The sequence below is a fragment of the Brassica oleracea genome, chromosome C4 (genome assembly GCF_000695525.1).
Source record: "Brassica oleracea var. oleracea cultivar TO1000 chromosome C4, BOL, whole genome shotgun sequence".
NCBI classification, from domain to species: Eukaryota; Viridiplantae; Streptophyta; class Magnoliopsida; order Brassicales; family Brassicaceae; genus Brassica; species Brassica oleracea.
In genome coordinates this window covers 28566310-28573308 of record NC_027751.1, presented here as the reverse complement: position 1 = coordinate 28573308, position 6999 = coordinate 28566310, and the positions used below count along the sequence as shown (strand labels likewise).

Here is a 6999-nt window from a genome sequence, read left to right as displayed (position 1 = left end):
CTAAACCCTTGGAAAAACACTAAACATTTGGATAAATTCTAAATTATAAATCTTAAACACTAAACTCTAAATCTTAAAAATAAATATTTTTTTTAAATAATCTTTTTTTAGAACTATTGTTATTTTTATTTATTTAATTTTTTATTTTTTATTTTAAAAGCATAATATAATTTGGCAAGTTATTTTGTTTCCTTAATTAAAAGATACTAGATCTAAAATGACAACTTTCTATTGGTTGGTGAACCTAAAGGTTCACCCTAGGGGGTGAACCCAAGAAAAAGTCTTCTATTAATCTATTCTATATATAGATTATTTATTATTCAATTTATTTATGTTTTCATTTTCCATGTTTTGCTAATGTTACCAACAAGATAAAAAATATTAAGACCGTGAATCTAAATTAACGAAGATGTAATTTTTTAATTACTCGAAGTGGTATTTATCGCTGATTGAAGTAGAAAGCGTCTTCCTCTTGGTCTATATCCATTTGGTTCGCAAACATGACTTTGCGACCTTCGGCTTCATCAACAACTAACTCGGCCAAGCCTCCCTCTGGTCCGGCCTTCATGACTCCAAAGTAACCATCACAAAAGTACAGATCTCCTGTTTTCTTATGGAAGCTAAGTCCCAATGGTCTCCCACAACTTGGAACTACTTTATGCCTTGAACAGTTATCTCTTCACTCACCAAAAAAAAGGGGAGGAGGTCAGATTCATTAGCAAGGTTAATGTGAATCAATGTTCTAATAAAGGGATGCCTTCTTTACACCCCCCAAACTACTTAAACCCACACCAAACCCCCCTAAACTTTTAGGCTCATTAAGAAACCCCATAAACTAATCTGCTTCATTAGTTTTCTCCCTAAAGTATTTTTCCTGAATTAATTCCACATATCGTATGATTTCGACGTGATTGCGTTTAGTTTCATAAAACGCGATCAGACAAATCACGTTGACCATAAAACTACCCGATAATCTCCCCACCCAACCGTATGACCCGACTTAAGTTAAAAGACCCGAATATGAAACTCTCGACATAATTTCGCCCTCAATTGCTCTGAAACTAGGGTTCATACTTCATCTCTATGAAAAGAAGCTTAAGGAAGCTTCATAGAGATTGTTTTTTAGTTTAAGATTTGAATCTTACTTACAACGTAAAAGAGAGCAACGATCTACAATATTCTTTTTCTTTTTTTTATGAACACGATCTAAGGTATTCTATGTAAGTTTTCTTATATGTTTTTTGCTTTGGATTATTTGTGGTTTGGTGGATGTTTCAGTTCCCTTTTGTTTCAGGACCTATGTCTAAAGCTATATATTACCGAAGAACTTTAGTTACAAGCTCCAAGAAATTTTTATTCAATGCAAGTGGCAGATGAACCCGGGATGGTCTTAAAGGCTAGAGTTAGGGCGCTACAAGCTGCAACCACGTCAAGAAAAATTCTTCTTCTTTTGTGACTTTTACTATTGAATTTTTGAGATTGCACATTATTCTGTCCAGAGTTCTATAATCTCAATTGGGCTGTGTTCTGTGTGTTAGAAAATTTTGTTGCTTACTTATTTCCCATAAAACAACAGAAAAGAGACAAAGGGATCATCTCGTTTGTAAGGAGTCACTTTGTTGTAGTGACATAGTTTGTTTTATAAACGTAAACATTTGTAAACTTGATTATGTTAAACGTAAGCCATCACAGTCATCACAATAACTTGAAGATTATTAGTCTATGTTTGTCTGAGAACAACAAAAGTGTCAATTGTCAAACAACATGTTCGCATGTCATCATCTGGATTCAGCGTAGACAACGTCTAATATAATTTTTCCTATAAAGGAAAATATTCAAAGTCAACACAAGGAAAAATGGTTTACTAAAAATTCTCAGAAAACATCATTTATAGGATCACAAAGTTATTAAAATAACCATAAGACGCAAAACTAAACAAGAATTATTAAAACTCCCAAAGGTCATCATTCATAGATTTGGTTTGTTATAAGAACATTCATAAATCACCATCCTTCCTTAGTTTATGCGTGCCTCATTCTCCATCTTTAATAAATAGAACCTTCACCTAGTAGCTCTGTCTTTCTCCAATTCGATACATGTGCTTTACGAGAGTGGCGTAAGGTTGTTTAAGGTGTACGTGTAAGGTAGGGTTTGTTAGCATAGGTTTTTTCTATTAACGTGTCGGGTCTTTTTGTGTGGATCATGGATCCAAAAAAAATTATTGGATCGGATAAAGAGTAATCGCTATTTTTAAACGTTTTTTTAATTTCTAAACGCATGTACTCTTATATAAGAAAAAAATGTGTAATTAACTTGAAATAAATAGTTTAGGTGGATATTTGATGAATCATTTAATTTTGTGGGGTTAGGAGAAGAGCTTAAAAGTCTAGGGGGATTGACTGTGGTTTTAAGTAGTTTGCGGGGCGTAGAGAAGTCAACCCTCTAATAAATCTGTCATAAATAAATTAGCCTTAAGCGAAACGATTTTTATGAACTATTTTTCAAAATCGGCTTAGATAGCCTGTAGGCGTCCCATCTATACAAGTACAACTAATCCCCTATAAAACGTTTAATTACTACCTAATGATTTTTTGAACATTGATCAAAATCTATTAAACGACTAAATAGAACAATGAAAACATAGGAAGGTTAGCATTTTTTTGTTAAGATTGAACCTGTGAGGAGAAGAGTGGGCGAACTCAACCCAGCCTAGCTCTTCGCCGCGCCATTTGAGGATGCGACCGTCAGTGACGCCAACGTAAGGGCCTTCACCTTGTGAATCGAATTCTAAGCTCTCTGGTCCATCGCCAGGGAGAGGAATGGTCTTAGCCACTTGGAGAACGTTCTTCGTGCCCTTTAGGAGGTCCGGCGCGTTGATTGATGGCAAGAAGAAATAGCAAACGATGGCTAAAACAACCGGAAAGGCTGCAACCTGCTTCAGAACTCTCTGGCTAATCGGCATCTCTCTTGTCTCTGAGGAGAAGTTGTTATGTGAATGATGATAGTGCACTTGATTACTCTATTAAATAGATAAAACTGATATTCTTTTTCAAGTGCTTTGGACACAACACACGTCACACACGTTGAACAGGTACATATTAGTGTTCTCTTTAACCAAAAAGGCTTATATGTATCAATCAGTGTTCTACCTTTTGTCTTTATACTGTTTCTTTTCTGAACAAAACTTTCTTGATCTTTGACCCATACAATGTTTTCTAGGCCACTAGTCTCGATAATACTAAACTATTCTTTCTCAGAAAAACACTCAGAACAAGGGACCAATGACAAGGGACCAATGACAAGGGACCAGTGACTCGTTTTTGTTACTGTACCAATAGAAAACACCACCGACAATTAATGGGGACGCAGATCAAAAAAATATACGGATCAAACATACGATGCATATCAAATAGAACAAATACCGATTAAATAAATTCGCAGAATAAATATAGATCGAACTAGTTAAACTAATTTACTGAATTATTATATTTAAACGAATTTAAAAAATATAAGTAAAATATTTAAAATAAAATTACAAATTCTTATATATAAACAGTAAATGTTATTATTTTATTAAATATGATCAAAATTTAAACATTATATAAAATAAATACAATTACAACATACAATTAAATTGAAAAAGTTAATAGAGAGTATTTTTGTTTGTGCATAAAATATTTGCAATAATTTCTCTAATGTTAGTTATATGTTTTCCTTGTCGAAACTCCAAATATCTTATTTTTAACATATTAAAAATTTTATAATTCACTTAAGAAACAAATTGAAAATGTACTTTTATTTTTCAATTATTTTTGGGGTATATATAACCTGAAATATGAAAAACCAGTTAAAGAAAGGATAAAAATACATGAATGTCTCATAATATATGTATGTATGACACAAAAAAAGAAATTATATACAATATTTCATTGTCTAAAATATGAATGATAATAAAATAACTATTTAAATTTATAAATATAATCAATCAATAAAATGCATGAATTCATTTAACTGATTTCTATAAAAATCTTATAAGATGAAATAAAACCAACCATATATGTTTTCTATTTATTTAAATATTATATAAGATTATTTAGTGTAGCTAAATAAATATTTATGCAGAAAATTATGTTAAATTTATGAATATGTCACGTAAAAAAATATATAAGTGTTTACAAAAAAATTATAGAATTTGTTTTGTTTATTAATGAAATAAATTAAGATGGGTGTAGTATTTATAAGAAAAAGAAGAAGAAAATTACCTATTGGGCCTCTATTTTTGGCCATCTTCTTTTTTTGCTATGTTTGCGGGACAATTTTTTTCTTACATATAAAATTATTTACAAACAGTTTACTAAATATTATATTATTTTCTTTTTGTTCTGCATATTAATGATGAATAGACAAAAAGTGCATATAAAACTGAAGACTATTTCTCCTGTGTTTCTTGTGCTTTTGTACTGCATCATATTCATAGCCTTACATTTGGTTTGAGGGGGAATTTCATGTTTACCACTTTCATGGTACTATTATTTATCTTTACTACCACTAAAGAGACATTTTCAGAATTATTTTTTTCATTAAGTGGCAAAAGACTCTTATAACCATGTTATATATATATATAATAAATAATTATTTAAATAAAATATTAAAAATTAAAAAATAAAAATAAATTTTTATTTTTTATGTTTTCGAATTATACTTTTTCAAATTCGAACTTTTTATAAAAAAAAATTCAAATTGTTTTTTCAAAATTTCTTTTTGAAAATCAAAAATTATGTTTGAAATTTTTTTTTATATTTTTTAAGGATTTATTTATATATTTATTAGAATCCTAAATTTCACATTCCAATAACCATATCCCACCTCTCAACTTTAAACCCTAATTCTAGATTAGTTAATTCTAAGGGTATAAATGTCTTTTACCCTTCATTAAAAGTAAGGGTAAAAGTGGTACTATGAATGTGATATTTGTGGCAATTTCCCTTGGTTTGAAAACATCACTTTATATTAACAATTATATATATATTTTATTTAATTATTACAACATATTTTAAATTAATATATTAATGTTTTATCCAAAATAATGTTTTAAATCTGTAAAAGTAAAACTAAGAAATTAAAAGATTTATAAAATAGTATAAATTTAAAGAAATTAAAAGATTCATAAAATAGTATAAATTTAATGTTTTAATTAAAATTTTGATCTTTAAACTAATAGTATATTTATTAATAAATATTTATAAAAGAATTATGTCCGCATGTGCGGTCAAAACACCTAGTATAGTATAAGAATAAAAATAAATCCCTGATAATTTTTGATATTTTCACAATTCAGTAGTATTCAAGTGTATGTACAACACCTAGCGAAATTTCGGAACAAGAGTATATTACCAGTAATGTTGAGTCGAAGTAAATAAAAAGAATTAAAAATTTAATTCTGTAATATTATTTGCATAGTAAACCGAAACAACTCAATTACAATGCTTAGGGATCAAGAATGTTCGATGTTGAAGAGAAAGGAACGACATAACTAAAAGAAACCAACCAAGTTATCTTCTAAAGAAACAAAATCCTCTGACTTAATTCTGTGCAATCCATCTTGTAATCAATATATCCCATTTGAAGATGCAAAGTGTAGAAAAGCCTTTCACCATGAGACCTTGGCGATGAAACATCCACAAGAACAAAACCCATCTTCTTCTAACCCACTTAACACATTAGATATCCAAAAGCTATGAATCTTGGACGATGAGATTTGGACCATCACTTCGTTGTCTCCAAGCCTAGTCACAGACACAGTCGAGACATAACGCACAACCACCTTTGGTTGCTGCTTAACGTGATGTTCAATGTCTCTTTGACCCGATACTCGCACCAAAAGTTCTTCCTTCTTTTGTATTAGCTTCTTCACTTCCTCTTGCAGCTCTGGTATGTACTTCAAGCTCCTCGAAACCGTTTAGGAATACTTAACTTCTTCTGCAAGAAAGTAAAGAAAAAAGTGTTAGTTTTATATTCTTCCTCTAAATAATATAGAGACATATATGATTTATCAGAGTAGCTACTTACCGATTGATCAGAGGCTGGAAGACAGGAACGCAGAGATGAGAACAAAGAGTTGATCTTCTTCTGACGGTCACGCTCGCTTGCATTGTGTTTAAGCTTCTTGGTTACAACCGGGTTCTTGTCTATTCCAATTACTTCTGACGAAACAGAAACCCCTAAGCACGTTCTGTTGATGAACCACTCCAAAAGTCTCCGGAAAATAAAAAAATGTGCCGTTGGTGAGGTACTCTCCACTACCGTAGTAGCTCTCGTACTCTCTCGTAGCTCTCGTACACTGGAGGGACCAATGCACACATTTTCTTTGCTTAATTAGAGACAAGTTTATAGCTTATGTTTTCTATCGAAGCTGTACTTTGGCTGGAATAAAAGTGTCTCCCGATTATATAGCGGATAAAGGATTTAAGAAAAAAATCTACGTTGTTAGATATTAATCTACAAACTATATAATAAAGATTTTTCAAAAAAAAAAACCTATATAATAAAGTTGTAATTTGATTCGTTCAGACTATATAGTTATGCGTTATATATACTTATATTTACTACAATGATAAATATGTAGGTCTTGGTAGCGGTAGGACACAGTTTGGCACGTTCGGGAGCTTATGTTCCACGCATGCACTAGGTCCAGTCATCCTTCCTTGGATATAATGTATAGGAATTGAAGAGGCATATGAAAACTATAATAACATTATTATCTACATACTGAAATATGTTAAAACACGTTTTTAATATGATGGTCGGAGGAGTGGACGGTGATGGCATCGACGGTGATGTTAGGTGGCTGAAATTATTGACGTTGGTTTTGTCAAAGATTGTGAGCTCACCAAACACCTTCTTCATGCTTATAAAATGAGAGATATGGTGAACCATTTCATTCGTCCCAAAAATCAAAATCACAGAGAGAAGTGAGGAAGAAGAAGAACGTGAGAGAGA

At 31.2% G+C, this 6999-nt stretch overlaps 2 pseudogenes; both read right to left on the bottom strand.

The window, feature by feature from the left end:
• The window catches only part of LOC106339828, a 4258-nt pseudogene extending 1236 nt beyond the window's left edge, over positions 1 to 3022 (bottom strand).
• Positions 3023 to 5559: 2537 nt separating this feature from the next.
• LOC106341296 lies at positions 5560 to 6362 on the bottom strand (annotated as a pseudogene).
• Between the last annotated feature and the right edge of the window lie 637 nt (positions 6363 to 6999).